Here is a 14,568-nt window from a genome sequence, read left to right on the forward strand (position 1 = left end):
AATCTAAAGCTTTCTAGTGCACTATCTGAGCCCTCCAATCTCATCCGAACATAAGCCTCCTTTTTCTTTTTAACCATCGACTCAACTCTTTTAGTGCACCACGGTTCCCTAGATCTACCAAATCCACCATGCCTGACAGGGACATACCTATCAAGGACTCGCAGTAGCTGCTCCTTGAAAAAATTCCACATTTCAGACGTTCCCAGTCCCTGTAATCCCCTAATCCAATCCATGCTTCCTAATTCACTCCTGATAGCCTCATAATCGCCCTTACCCCAGCTAAAATTGCTGACCCGAGGTTCATGCCTATCTCTTCCCATCACTAAGGTGAACGTAACCGAATTGTGGTCACTATCACCAAAATGCACACCAACTTCCAAGTCTAGCACCTGGTCTGGCTCATTTCCCAGCACCAAATCCAATATAGCCTCACCTCTAGTTGGCCTGTCTACATACTGAGACAAAAAACCTTCCTGCACGCTTTGTACAAACACTGACCCCTCTAGCGAGCTAGAACTATAGCAACTCCAATCAATATTCGTAAAGTTAAAGTCCCCCATAACAATTACCCTATTACTTTCACTCCTAACCAGGATTGTCTCCGCAATCCTTTCCTCAACCTCTCTAGAACTTTTAGGAGGTCTATAAAAGACTCCCAACAGGGTGACCTCTCCTCTCCTATTTCTAATCTCCGCCCATACTACCTCAACTGACAAGTCCTCATCAAACTTTCTCTCCGACACTGTGATACAGTCCTTGACTAGCAATGCTACCCCACCCCCCCTTCTACCTCAGGTGTGCCTCAGGGATCAGTGTTGGGACTGCAATTGTTTACCATTTACAGAGATGATTTGGAGTTGGGGACCAAGTGTAGTGTGTCAAAATTCACAGATGACACTAATTTGGGTGGAAGAGAAAAGTGCGCAGAGGATGCTGAGAGTCCGCAAAGGGGTATCGATAGTCTAAGTGAGTGGGCGAGGGTCTGGTAGATGGTGTAGGATGTTGGTAAACGTGAGGTTTTGGTAGGAATAACAGCAAAATGGACTATTATTGAAATGGTTAAAAATCGCAGCATGCTGCTGTGCAGAGGGACCTGGGTGTCCTAGGGCAGGAATCTCAAGGAGTTGGTTTGCAGGTTATTGAGAAGGCAAATGGAATTTTGTCCTTCATTGCTAGAGGGATGGAGTTTAGAAACAGCGAGGTTATGTTGCAGCTGTAAAAGGTGCTGGTGAGGCCACAGCTGGAGTACCATGGACAGTTTTGGTCTCCTTACTTGAGAAAGGATATACTGGCACTGGAGGGGGCGCAGAGGAGGTTGATTCCGAGTTGAGAGGGTTGGATTATGAGGAGAGACTGAGTAGACTGGGGCTATACTCATTGGAATTCAGAAGAATGAGGGGGAGATCTGATAGAAACAGATAAGATGATGAAGGGAATGGGTAAGATAGAAGCAGGGAGGTTGTTTCCACTGGCGGGTGAAACTAGAACTAGGGGGAATAGCCTCAAAATAAGGGGGAGCAGATTTAGGACTGAGTTGAGGAGGAACTTCTTCACACAAAGGGTTGTGAATCCCCTGCCCAGTTGAGGCTCCCTCGTTGAATGTTTTTAAGGCAAGGATAGATAGATTTTTGAACAGTAAAGGAATGAAGGTGAGCGGGCGGGTAAGTGGGGCTGAGTCCACAAAAAGATCAGCCGTGATCTTATTGAATGGCGGGGCAGGCTCGAGGGGGCCAGGTGGTCCTACTCCTGCTCCTAGTTCTTGTCCCCAGTCCCCATTACTGTGTGTGTGGGCTGTGAGTCAGAGAGAAGCCTGGAACCCAAAGCCCACCCCTGGGAGAGAGAAAGGGAGAGAGACAGAGAGAGAGAGAGAGTGAAGCCTGGACCCCAACCCCAATCCCCATCCCCATTCCCGAGTGATGTGGAGATGCCGGCACTAGATTGGAGTAAACGCAGTAAGAAATCTCACAACTGGAGAGTTCTGAACTCTCCACTCGCCTGACGAAGGGGTCAAACCCCAAAAGTTTGTGGGTTTACTGTCAAATAAACTGGTTGGACTTGAACCTGGTGTTGTGAGTCTCCTTATTGCCTGGGCTGAGAGACAGGGAGATGCCTGGGACCCAAGCCCCATCCTTCGGAGAGAGAGAGAGACAGAGAGAGAGGGAAGCCTGGGCCCCGTGTCCAATCCCTCCCCCCTCCCCCTCCCTCTGTGAGTGAGAGAGGCCTGCCCCCCACCGTCCCCCATTGCTGTGGCAGACAGAGATCCGGGGAAAGAGACCGGACCCCCTCCCCCACCGACCGACCCCCCCCCTGCCAATCTCTGGGTGAGGGGCTGCAAGAGAGAGAGAGACAGGGAGAGAAAACACAGTTCCGGATTCTTCATCCCTCACCACCCCACCCCAAACATCGCTCTGTGTGTGTGTGTGTGTGTGTGTGTGTGTGTGTGTGACTGAGAGAGACACAGAGAGTCCTGGGGATAGGAGCCTGGTCCCCCATTGCTCTGTGTGTGCATGTATGTGTGTGTGTGTGTGTGTGTGTGTGTGAGTGTGTGTGTGTGTGTGTGACTGAGTGAGACACAGAAAGTCCCAGGGATAGGAGACTGGTCCCCCGATCACTGTGTGTGTGTGTGTGTGTGTGTGTGTGTGTGCGCATGTGTGTGTATGTACGTGTGTGTGCATGTGTGTGTATGTATGTGTGTATGTGCGTGTGTGTGTGTGTATGCTTGTGTGGGTGCGAGTGTGCGTGTGTGTGTGTGTGTGTGTGTGTGACTGAGAGAGACACAGAGAGTCCTGGGGATAGGAGCCTGTCTCCCCATCACTGTGTGTGTGTGTGTGTGTGTGTGGGACTGAGTGAGACACAGAGAGTCCCAGGGATAGGAGACTGGTCCCCCGATCACTGTGTGTGTGTGTGTGTGTGTGTGTGTGTGTGTGTGTGTGTGCGCATGTGTGTGTATGTACGTGTGTGCATGTGTGTGTATGTATGTGTGTATGTGCGTGCGTGTGTGTGTATGCTTGTGTGGGTGCGTGTGTGTGTGTGTGTGACTGAGTGAGACACAGAGAGTCCTGGGGATAGGAGCCTGGTCCCCCATTGCTCTGTGTGTGCATGTGTGTGTGTGTGTGTGTGTGTGTGAGAGTGTGACTGAGTGAGACACAGAGAGTCCCAGGGATAGGAGCCTGTCTCCCCATCACTGTGTGTGTGTGTGTGTGTGTGTGTGTGTGAGAGTGTGTGTGTGTGTGTGTGACTGAGTGAGACACAGAGAGTCCCAGGGATAGGAGCCTGTCTCCCCATCACTGTGTGTGTGTGTGTGTGTGAGTGTGTGTGTGTGTGTGTGTACGTGTGTGTGTGTGTGAGAGTGTGTGTGTGTGTGTGTGTGACTGAGTGAGACACAGAGAGTCCGAGGGATAGGAGCCTGTCTCCCCATCACTGTGTGTGTGTGTGTGTGTGAGTGTGTGTGTGTGTGTGTGTACGTGTGTGTGTGTGTGAGAGTGTGTGTGTGTGTGTGTGTGACTGAGTGAGACACAGAGAGTCCGAGGGATAGGAGCCTGTCTCCCCATCACTGTGTGTGTGTGTGTGTGTGTGAGTGTGTGTGTGTGTGTGTGTACGTGTGTGTGTGTGTGAGAGTGTGTGTGTGTGTGTGTGTGACTGAGTGAGACACAGAGAGTCCGAGGGATAGGAGCCTGTCTCCCCATCACTGTGTGTGTGTGTGTGTGTGTGTGTGTGTGTGAGAGTGTGTGTGTGTGTGTGTGACTGAGTGAGACACAGAGAGTCTGTCTCCCCATTGCTGTGTGTGTGTGTGTGTGTGTGTGTATGTGTGTGTGTGTGTGTGTGTGTTTGAACGAGGGGCTCAGAGAGACACAGCCACAGTGAGGCCTGAGAATTCAAGTACCCTCTGAGATCACACACTGTAAGTGCGTGCGTGCGTGTGTGTGTGTGTGAGAGAGAGGGTGCAGAAGCATTGGAGACTCTCGCCACCCCACCTCCCTTCCTCCCTCCCTCCCTCCCTCCCAACCAACAACCCCCCCCATCCTCCTCCTCCTCCTCCTCCCTCTCTCCCTCCCTCCCCCACTCTTCCTTCTCCTTTCTGGCCTGCATCTTAAACAGCTTGAGAGCTCGAGAGAGAGAGAGAGAGAGAGAGAGGAGGGATAAATATGCACCTAAAACAACACCAGTGATTCATCCATCCAGGCTGGGCTCTCTGTGGATTTATACTGAAGAAGAGGCTGTGTGTGTGTGTGTGTGTGTGTTGCTGACTGCACCTTCTCAGAGAGTTGTTGCGGGGAAGGGGGGATGTTGGGGTGGTGAGGTTTTGGTTGGGGGGTGGGGGGGGGTGGGTGGGTTGGGGGTGAAGGTTCGGGGCGGGGAGATTGGAGTCGGAGGGTGGGGGGGGGGGGGTTTGCTCTCCAAACGAAGGAGAAAGGGGTTCGCACAGGGGTTCGGGAGGCGAAGGGTCACAATGCCGCTGGTGCGTCGCCTGGACCGCCTGCCCTGTAGATAGGCCTGCCCAGAACGAAACAAAGACCTGTGTGTGTGTGTGTGTGTGTCTCTGTCTGTGTGTGTGTCTCTGTCTGTGTGTGTGTGTGTGTGGGGTGAGCACTGGGGGGGTTTTGTTTTTTGGTAGCAGGCTGGGGAAGATCGCTTCGCCCCCGGAGGACAGGATTTTCCAGAGGTAAGACGCATCCCAGTGTACGTCCCTCTCCCTAACCCCCCCTTCCTTTTTTTTTGTTTGCCAGTTGGTTCTGCGTCTCCTGGTGGGGTGCCAAGGGAGAGGGTGGAGGGGGGTTGGGGGATGGAAGGGGGTAGAGCGAGAGGGAGAGAGGTGTCGAACCCTCTCTCTCTCTGTCTCTCACCCGAGCTGTGCCGCAGAGTCTAACCAACCCACCCCCAACAACACACATCCTGATGGCTGTTGTTTGGGAGCAGTGGGGAGGAGGGAGGGGAGGAGGGGGTTGGGGGGGGGTGGTTGTTGACTGTAATAGTTTCGCGCATTCTTGCGTGGGTTTTTAATGCTTTGTGGGCTGAGGTTTGGGGGTGGTTGAAACAAAGCCGACAGACTCTCTGCAGGGGACAGAGGCCCAGAATGGGACTCTCTCCTCAGGTGAACCCCCCCCACCCAACCCCAACTCCTCAACCCCACCTCTCTACTTGGGTGTACAGACAGGCAAGGGAGGGGTTAACTGCACTGCATGTGGGACATCAGCGAGCCGGGGGGGGTGGGGGGAGGGCCTCAAGAGGGTCTGGCAAGGTCAGTCCATCCAGCCTGTGGGGTTTATTAACCTTGCGAACTCCCCCAAGCCTGCTAAGCCTGGGGAGAAGCTTTCCCCAGCCCTGAGAGCGCTGGTGCCAGGCCCGCCTTTCGGTGCCAGAGCCCCAGCTGGGTCAGGGAGTCACCGGTTACCCGTTAATCGGTTGGGGGGGGTGGGGGGTCAGGGGAGAAGGGGGACAGGCCACCGGGCGAGACTGAGGGAGTTGCTGCACTGTCCAAGGTGCTGACTCTCCAGGCGAGGGACGAGCCAAGGGACTGTCCGCTCCCACGAGCGCGCAGAGGTGGGAAGGGGCTTTCCGTCCATCAGCTCAGAGCCAAGAGGGTCCCCTCAAAGAGCAAAAGTTTTAAAAGTAACGAAATCTCCAGTTGTGACATCTTGCTGTGTGTAAAATATAGAAATCAAGCGAGGATTGTCAATCCCATTGACTAGATATCCAGCTCGTACGGGTAATCAGATTTTATTTGATTTGATTTATTATTGTCACGTGTATTGGGATACAGTGAAAAGTATTGTTTCTTCCGCACTATACAGACAAAGCATACTGTTCATAGAGTACATAGGGGAGAAGGATTTGATTTGATTTATTATTGTCCCATGTACTGGGATACAGTGAAAAGTATTGTTTCTTGCGCGATATACAGTCAAACATACCATTCATAGAGTACATAGGGGAGAAGGATTTGATTTATTATTGTCACATGTATTGGGATACAGTGAAAAGTATTGTTTCTTGCACACTATACAGACAAAGCATGCCATTCATAGAGTACATAGGGGAGAAGGATTTGATTTATTATTGTCACATGTATCGGGATACAGTGAAAAGTATTGTTTCTTGCACACTATACAGACAAAGCATGCCATTCATAGAGTACATAGGGGAGAAGGATTTGATTTATTATTGTCACATGTATCGGGATACAGTGAAAAGTATTGTTTCTTGCACACTATACAGACAAAGCATGCCGTTCATAGAGTACATAGGGGAGAAGGATTTGATTTATTATTGTCACATGTATTGGGATACAGTGAAAAGTATTGTTTCTTGCGCGCTATACAGACAAAGCATACCATTCATAGAGTACATAGGGGAGAAGGATTTGATTTATTATTGTCACATGTATTGGGATACAGTGAAAAGTATTGTTTCTTGCGCGCTATACAGACAAAGCATGCCGTTCATAGAGTACATAGGGGAGAAGGATTTGATTTATTATTGTCACATGTATTGGGATACAGTGAAAAGTATTGTTTCTTGCGCGCTATACAGACAAAGCATACCATTCATAGAGTACATAGGGGAGAAGGATTTGATTTATTATTGTCACATGTATTGGGATACAGTGAAAAGTATTGTTTCTTGCGCGCTATACAGACAAAGCATACCATTCATAGAGTACATAGGGGAGAAGGATTTGATTTATTATTGTCACATGTATTGGGATACAGTGAAAAGTATTGTTCCTTGCGCACTATACAGACAAAGCATACCATTCATAGAGTACACAGGGGAGAAGGATTTGATTTGATTTATTATTGTCACATGTATTGGGATACAGTGAAAAGTATTGTTTCTTGCGTGCCACACAGACAAAGCATACCGTTCATAGAGTACATAGGGGAGAAAGATTTGATTTATTATTGTCACATGTATTGGGACACAGTGAAAAGTATTGTTTCTTGCGCACTATACAGACAAAGCATACCGTTTATAGAGAAGGAAAGGAGAGAGTGCAGAATGTAGTGTTACAGTCATAGCTAGGGTGTAGAGAAAGATCAACTTAATGCGAGGTAGGTCCATTCAAAAGTCTGACAGCAGCAGGGAAGAAGCTGTTCTTGAGTCGGTCGGTACGGGACCTCAGACTTTTGTATCTTTCTCCCGACGGAAGAAGGTGGAAGAGAGAATGTCCGGGGTGTGTGGGGGGGTCCTTGATTATGCCGGCTGCTTTTCCCCGAGGCAGCGGGAAGTGTAGACAGAGTCAATGGATGGGAGGCTGGTTTGTGTGATGGATTGGGCTACATTCACCACCCTTTCGTAGTTCCTTGCGGTCTTGGGCAGAGCAGGAGCCCAGACCGAGCTGTGATACAACCCAGAAAGAACTTCTGGTTTGAGGTCACATCTGGGCCTCACCCGACTAAGAACAGGGTTCTGGGTACCACTGGCACGATAACCCTCTTCTCGAATGGTGCTCAGTGCCCTTGCTGCTGAAGGTACACTGTCTGGTGCCAGGAGGAGGATACAGACAAAGCATGCCGTTCATAGAGTACATTAGAGGAGAAGGATTTGATTTATTATTGTCACGTGTTTTGGGATACAGTGAAAAGTATTGTTTCTTGCACGCTATACAGACAAAGCATACCATTCATAGAGAAGGAAAGCAGAGGGTGCAGGACCAGTCACTGATTAAAGATGGAAGCTTGGCCTAGCAGCTTGTCTAACACAATGGGCCAAATAGACAGCTGCTGTGCTGTTTCATTTACATTCGTGGTCAGGGAAGAAAAACAGCACCAGCGATTAGTTAGGACAATACCACACAACGAGGGAATATTGTTCAAAACATTCAGATGAGAAAGGATCAGAACTTCCTTTTCGTAACATTTACAGTTTATGTTTGTGATTGTTAGGGTGGGCAAACTTTTTGTCAAAGTGTAAAATATTTTCCACTGTCCCCCATCAAACACTCCCAGGACAGGTACAGCACGGGGTTAGATAGAGAGTAAAGCTCCCTCTACACTGTCCCCCCCATCAAACACTCCCAGGACAGGTACAGCACGGGGTTAGATACAGAGTAAAGCTCCCTCTACACTGTCCCCCCGATCAAACACTCCCAGGACAGGTACAGCACGGGGTTAGATACAGAGTAAAGCTCCCTCTACACTGTCCCCCCATCAAACACTCCCAGGACAGGTACAGCACGGGGTTAGATACAGAGTAAAGCTCCCTCTACACTGTCCCCCCCATCAAACACTCCCAGGACAGGTACAGCACAGGGTTAGATACAGAGTAAAGCTCCCTCTACACTGTCCCCCCATCAAACACTCCCAGGACAGGTACAGCACGGGGTTAGATACAGAGTAAAGCTCCCTCTACACTGTCCCCCCATCAAACACTCCCAGGACAGGTACAGCACGGGGTTAGATACAGAGTAAAGCTCCATCTACACTGTACCCCCCGTCAAACACTCCCAGGACAGGTACAGCACGGGGTTAGATACAGAGTAAAGCTCCCTCTACAATGTCCCCCCATCCCAGGACAGGTACAGCACGGGGTTAGATACAGAGTAAAGCTCCCTCTACACTGTCCCCCCATCAAACACTCCCAGGACAGGTACAGCACAGGGTTAGATACAAAGTAAAGCTCCCTCCACACTATCCCCCCATCAAACACTCCCAGGACAGGTACAGCACAGGGTTAGATACAGAGTAAAGCTCCCCCTACACTGTCACCCCATCAAACACTCCCAGGACAGGTACAGCACGGGGTTAGATACAGAGTAAAGCTCCCTCTACACTGTCCCCCCATCAAACACTCCCAGGACAGGTACAGCACGGGGTTAGATACAGAGTAAAGCTCCCTCTACACTGTTCCCCATCAAACACTCCCAGGACAGGTACAGCACGGGGTTAGATACAGAGTAAAGCTCCCTCTACACTGTTCCCCATCAAACACTCCCAGGACAGGTACAGCACGGGGTTAGATACAGAGTAAAGCTCCCTCTACACTGTCCCCCCATCAAACACTCCCAGGACAGGTACAGCACGGGGTTAGATACAGAGTAAAGCTCCCTCTACACTGTCCCCCCATCAAACACTCCCAGGACAGGTGCAGCACGGGGTTAGATACAGAGTAAAGCTCCCTCTACACTGTCCCCCATCAAACACTCCCAGGACAGGTACAGCACGGGGTTAGATACAGAGTAAAGCTCCCTCTACACTGTACCCCCCGTCAAACACTCCCAGGACAGGTACAGCACAGGGTTAGATACAGAGTAAAGCTCCCTCTACACTGTCTCCCCATCAAACACTCCCAGGACAGGTACAGCACAGGATTAGATACAGAGTAAAGCTCCCTCTACACTGTCCCCCCGTCAAACACTCCCAGGACAGGTACAGCACGGGGTTAGATACAGAGTAAAGCTCCCTCTACACTGTCCCCCCATCCCAGGACAGGTACAGCACGGGGTTAGATACAGAGTAAAGCTCCCTCTACACTGTCCCCCCATCAAACACTCCCAGGACAGGGACAGCACGGGGTTAGATACAGAGTAAAGCTCCCTCTACACTGTCCCCCATCAAACACTCCCAGGACAGGTACAGCACAGGGTTAGATACAGAGTGAAGCTCCCTCCACACTGTCCCCCCATCAAACACTCCAAGGACAGGTACAGCACGGGGTTAGATACAGAGTAATGCTCCCTCTACACTGTTCCCGCATCAAACACTCCCAGGACAGGTACAGCACGGGGTTAGATACAGAGTAAAGCTCCCTCTACACTGTCCCCCCGTCAAACACTCCCAGGACAGGTACAGCACGGGGTTAGATACAGAGTAAAGCTCCCTCTACACTGTCCCCCCATCCCAGGACAGGTACAGCACGGGGTTAGATACAGAGTAAAGCTCCCTCTACACTGTCCCCCCATCAAACACTCCCAGGACAGGGACAGTACGGGGTTAGATACAGAGTAAAGCTCCCTCTACACTGTCCCCCATCAAACACTCCCAGGACAGGTACAGCACAGGGTTAGATACAGAGTGAAGCTCCCTCCACACTGTCCCCCCATCAAACACTCCAAGGACAGGTACAGCACGGGGTTAGATACAGAGTAAAGCTCCCTCTACACTGTCCCCCATCAAACACTCCCAGGACAGGTACAGCACGGGGTTAGATACAGAGTAAATGTGTTTGGATGGAGCAGCGTAAGGAACTTTGATGAGTTCCCGCAGTGCATCTTGTCGACAGTCAACGAAGCTGCTACTGAGCGACCATAAGACATAGGAACAGAATTAGGCCACTTGGCCCATCGAGCCTGTTCCACCATTCAATCATGGCTGATATTTTTCTCATCCCCATTCTCCTGCCTTTTCCCCTGATCCCCTTATTAATCAAGAACCGATCTATCTCTGTCTTAAAGACATTCAATGACCCGGCCTCCTCTGTGGCACAGAGTTCCACAGATTCCCCACTCTCCGGCTGAAGAAATTCCTCCTCATCTCTGTTTTAAAGGATCGTCCCTTTAGCCTGAGGTTGTGCCCCTCTGGTTCTAGTTTCTCCCACTAGTGGAAACATCCTCTCCACGTCCACTCTATCCAGGGCCTCGCAGTATCCTGTAAGTTTCAATGAGATCCCCCCCCTCCATCCTTCTAAACTCCAACGAGCACAGACCCAGAGTCCTCAACCCGTTCCTCGTACGACAAGCTCTTCATTCCAGGGATCACTCTTGTGAACCTCCTCTGGACCCTTTCCAAGGCCAGCACATCCTTCCTTAGATACGGGGCCCAAAACTGCTCACAATAATCCAAATAGGGACTGACCACAGCCTGATACAGCCTCAGAAGTACATCCCTGCTCTTGTATTCTAGCCCTCTCGACATGAATGCTAACATTGCATTTGCCTTCCTAACTGCCGACTGAACCTGCACGTTAACCTTAAGAGAATCTTGAACAATGACCCCCAAGTCCCGTTGTATTTCTGATTCCCTAAGCATTTCCCCATTTAGAAAATAGTCTGTGCCTCCATTTCCTCCTTCCAAAGTGTAATAACCTCGCACTTTCCCGTATTGTATTCCATCTGTCACTTCTTTGCCCACTCTCCCAACCTGTCCGAGTCCTTCTGCAGCCCTGTGGGGTGATGGTTATTTGTGGAAGTGGTAGGATTGAAATGGATTCCTTTGTTCTGGATGGTGTTGAGCTTCTTGAATGTTCGAGTGATGTGTAACAGAACTAAGGGTGTTATCTTACCAGCCATTCACTCCACAGTCCCGCTGCAGTCAGGCGTGAGAGTCTGATGACCAACTCAATCACCGTTCACCGTACTGGGATGGGATGATCCCAATGGAGTGAACAGTGCTGTGCGCGCGTGCGCGCGCGTGTGTGTGTGTGTGTGTGTGTGTGCGCACGCGCGTGTGTGTGTGTGTGCGCACATCCATGTGTGCGAGTGTATTCGTGTGTGTGTGTGAGTGTGCACGTCTGTGTGTGTGTATGTGTGTGCATGTGTGTGCACGTCCGTGTGTGCGTCCATGTGTGTGTGTGTGTACATCCATGTGTGTGTGTGCACGTCCGTGTGTTTGTGAGCGTGTCAGTGTGTGTGTGTGTGTGCACATCCATGTGTGTGTGTGCATGTCCATGTGTGTGAGTGTGTGTGTGTGTCTGTGTGTGTGTGTGTGAACGTGAGTGAGTGACTGTGTGTATGTGTGAGTGTGTGTATGAGTGTGTGCATCCATGAATGCGTCCATGTGTGTGTGTGTGTGAGTGTGTTTGTGAGTGTGTGTGTGTGTTTGAGTGTGAGTGTGTGTGTGTGTGAGTGTGTCTGAGTGTGTGTGAGTCTATGTGTGTTTCTGTGAGTGTGTGTTTGTGAGTGTGTGTGTGTGAGTGTGTGTTTGTGAGTGTGTGTGTGTGAGTGTGTGTGCGTGCGTGTGTTTGAGTGTGTGAGTGTGTGTGTGTTGAGTGCATGTGAGCGTGTTTGTGTGTGTGAGTGTGTGTGTGTGTTTGAGTGTGTGTGTGTTGAGTGCGTGTGAGCGTGTTTGTGTGTGTGTGTTTGAGTGTGTGTGTGTTGAGTCCGTGTGAGCGTGTGTGTGTGTTTTTGTGTGTGTGTGTGTGTGTGTTTGTGAGTGTGTGTGTGAGTGTGTGTATGTGTGTGTGAGTGTGTGTGAGTTCGTGTGTGTGAGTGTGTGTGTGTGTGTGAGTGTGTTTGTGTGTATGTGCGTGTGTGTGTGTGTATGTGCATGTATGTGTGTGAGTTCGTGTGTGTGAGTGTGTGCGTGTGTTTGTGTGTATGTGCGTGTGTGTGTGTATGTGCGTGTGTGTGTGTATGTGCGTGTGTGTATGTGCGTGTGTGTGTGTGTGTGCGTGCGTGTGTGTATGTGCGTGTGTGTGTATGTGTGTGTGTGTGTGTGCGTGCGTGTGTGTATGTGCGTGTGTGTGTGTGTGTGTGTATGTGCGTGTGTGTGTGTGCGTGTGTGTGTGTGTGTACGTGTAATCCCAATGAAGGAATCGGGTAGCACAGTGGTTTAGCACTGCTGCCTCACAGCTCCAGGGACCCAGGTTCGATTCTCGGCTTGAGTCTGTGCGGGGACTGCACATTCTCCCCATGTCTGCGTGGGTTTCCTGCGGGTGATTCAGTTTCCTCCCACAGCCCAAAGATGTGCAAGTTCAATTCCCTCTCACACACGCAGAACAATCCCATTTTGTCATGATATATCTCCCAAGGTTGGTGGGTCAAGTCACAAATTGTCATGACCCCCACTCCCCACCATGAGTGTGAATGTCCAGTCCATCCTCTCACAGTCTACCTGGTTAAGTCTCCTCCAGGTTATATACATTTGACCTCTCTGAACTCCAGTGTACATAACACAACCGGTTTAACTTTCCTACACAAGAACAACCACATCATCCCAGGAATCAGTAACGCGAATATTCTCTCAACTGCCCCAAAAACAAGGACACCCTATCTTACGCAAGTCCGTACACAATACTCCAGATCTGGCCGCAACAATGCAAGATAGAACTGTAGAATTCCGGATTTTTATTTTCCATTTGCAATGCATCACATCTATCCATGTATCAGAAAGGCCAGCAATCTGAATTGCAAATATACCGCACCTTTCCTGGCAATGTTTGATGGGGGGGGACAGTGTAGAGGGAGCTTTACTCTGTATCTAACCCCGTGCTGTACCTGTCCTGGGAGTGTTTGATGGGCGACAGTGTAGAGAGAGCTTTACTCTGTATCTAACCCCGTGCTGTACCTGTCCTGGGAGTGTTTGATGGAGGGACAGTGTAGAGGGAGCTTTACTCTGTATCTAACCCCGTGCTGTACCTGTCCTGGGAGTGTTTGATGGGCGACAGTGTAGAGAGAGCTTTACTCTGTATCTAACCCCGTGCTGTGCCTGTCCTGGGAGTGTTTGATGGGGAACAGTGTAAAGGGACTTTACTCTGTATCTAACCCCGTGCTGTACCTGTCCTGGGAGTGTTTGATAGGGGGACAGTGTAGAGGGAGCTTTACTCTGTATCTAACCCCGTGCTGTACCTGTCCTGGGAGTGTTTGATGGGGGACAGTGTAGAGGGAGCTTTACTCTGTATCTAACCCCGTGCTGTGCCTGTCCTGGGAGTGTTTGATGGGGAACAGTGTAAAGGGACTTTACTCTGTATCTAACCCCGTGCTGTACCTGTCCTGGGAGTGTTTGATGGGGGGACAGTGTAGAGGGAGCTTTACTCTGTATCTAACCCCGTGCTGTACCTGTCCTGGGAGTGTTTGATGGGGGACAGTGTAGAGGGAGCTTTACTCTGTATCTAACCCCGTGCTGTCCCTGTCCTGGGAGTGTTTGATGGGGGACAGTGTAGAGGGAGCTTTACTCTGTATCTAACCCCGTGCTGTCCCTGTCCTGGGAGTGTTTGATGGGGGACAGTGTAGAGGGAGCTTTACTCTGTATCTAACCCCGTGCTGTCCCTGTCCTGGGAGTGTTTGATGGGGGACAGTGTAGAGGGAGCTTCACTCTGTATCTAACCCCGTGCTGTACCTGTCCTGGGAGTGTTTGATGGGGGACAGTGTACAGGGAGCTTTACTCTGTATCTAACCCCGTGCTGTCCCTGTCCTGGGAGTGTTTGATGGGGGACAGTGTACAGGGAGCTTTACTCTGTATCTAACCCCGTGCTGTACCTGTCCTGGGAGTGTTTGATGGGGGGACAGTGTAGAGGGAGCTTTACTCTGTATCTAACCCCGTGCTGTACCTGTCCTGGGAGTGTTTGATGGGGGGACAGTGTAGAGGGAGCTTTACTCTGTATCTAACCCCGTGCTGTACCTGTCCTGGGAGTGTTTGATGGGGGGACAGTGTAGAGGGAGCTTTACTCTGTATCTAACCCCGTGCTGTCCCTGTCCTGGGAGTGTTTGATGGGGGGATAGTTTGGAATGTTATCTTTCCTTTTCCTGATCCACAGGGCTTTGCTGCTTCCTTCCCATTGGCCCACTCCTGGAAGATGTCTACGGGTTTCCAGGATGCAGCCATCACCAGTTTCCTCCAGTTTATTGAAGAGAAGGGTTTCCACGTCTACACTTCACTGACAAAGCCGAGCTGCGAGACGAGCAAGTTACCC

General features: G+C 50.4%; 1 long non-coding RNA gene across 2 annotated transcripts in view; it reads left to right on the forward strand.

The window, feature by feature from the left end:
* The first annotated feature begins 4,422 nt into the window (after positions 1-4,422).
* The window catches only part of LOC145340043 (uncharacterized), a 26,057-nt gene continuing 15,911 nt past the window's right edge, over positions 4,423-14,568 (forward strand). For both annotated transcript variants that reach the window (XR_013886200.1, XR_013886199.1), the window contains exons 1-2: positions 4,423-4,663; positions 14,413-14,568. The exon at positions 14,413-14,568 is cut by the window's right edge and continues 83 nt beyond it. This is a non-coding gene — a long non-coding RNA (uncharacterized LOC145340043). The remainder of the gene's footprint in view (positions 4,664-14,412) is intronic.

This window comes from Carcharhinus amblyrhynchos, unplaced genomic scaffold (genome assembly GCF_965287045.1).
Source record: "Carcharhinus amblyrhynchos unplaced genomic scaffold, sCarAmb.v2.hapA scaffold_739, whole genome shotgun sequence".
NCBI lineage: Eukaryota > Metazoa > Chordata > Chondrichthyes > Carcharhiniformes > Carcharhinidae > Carcharhinus > Carcharhinus amblyrhynchos.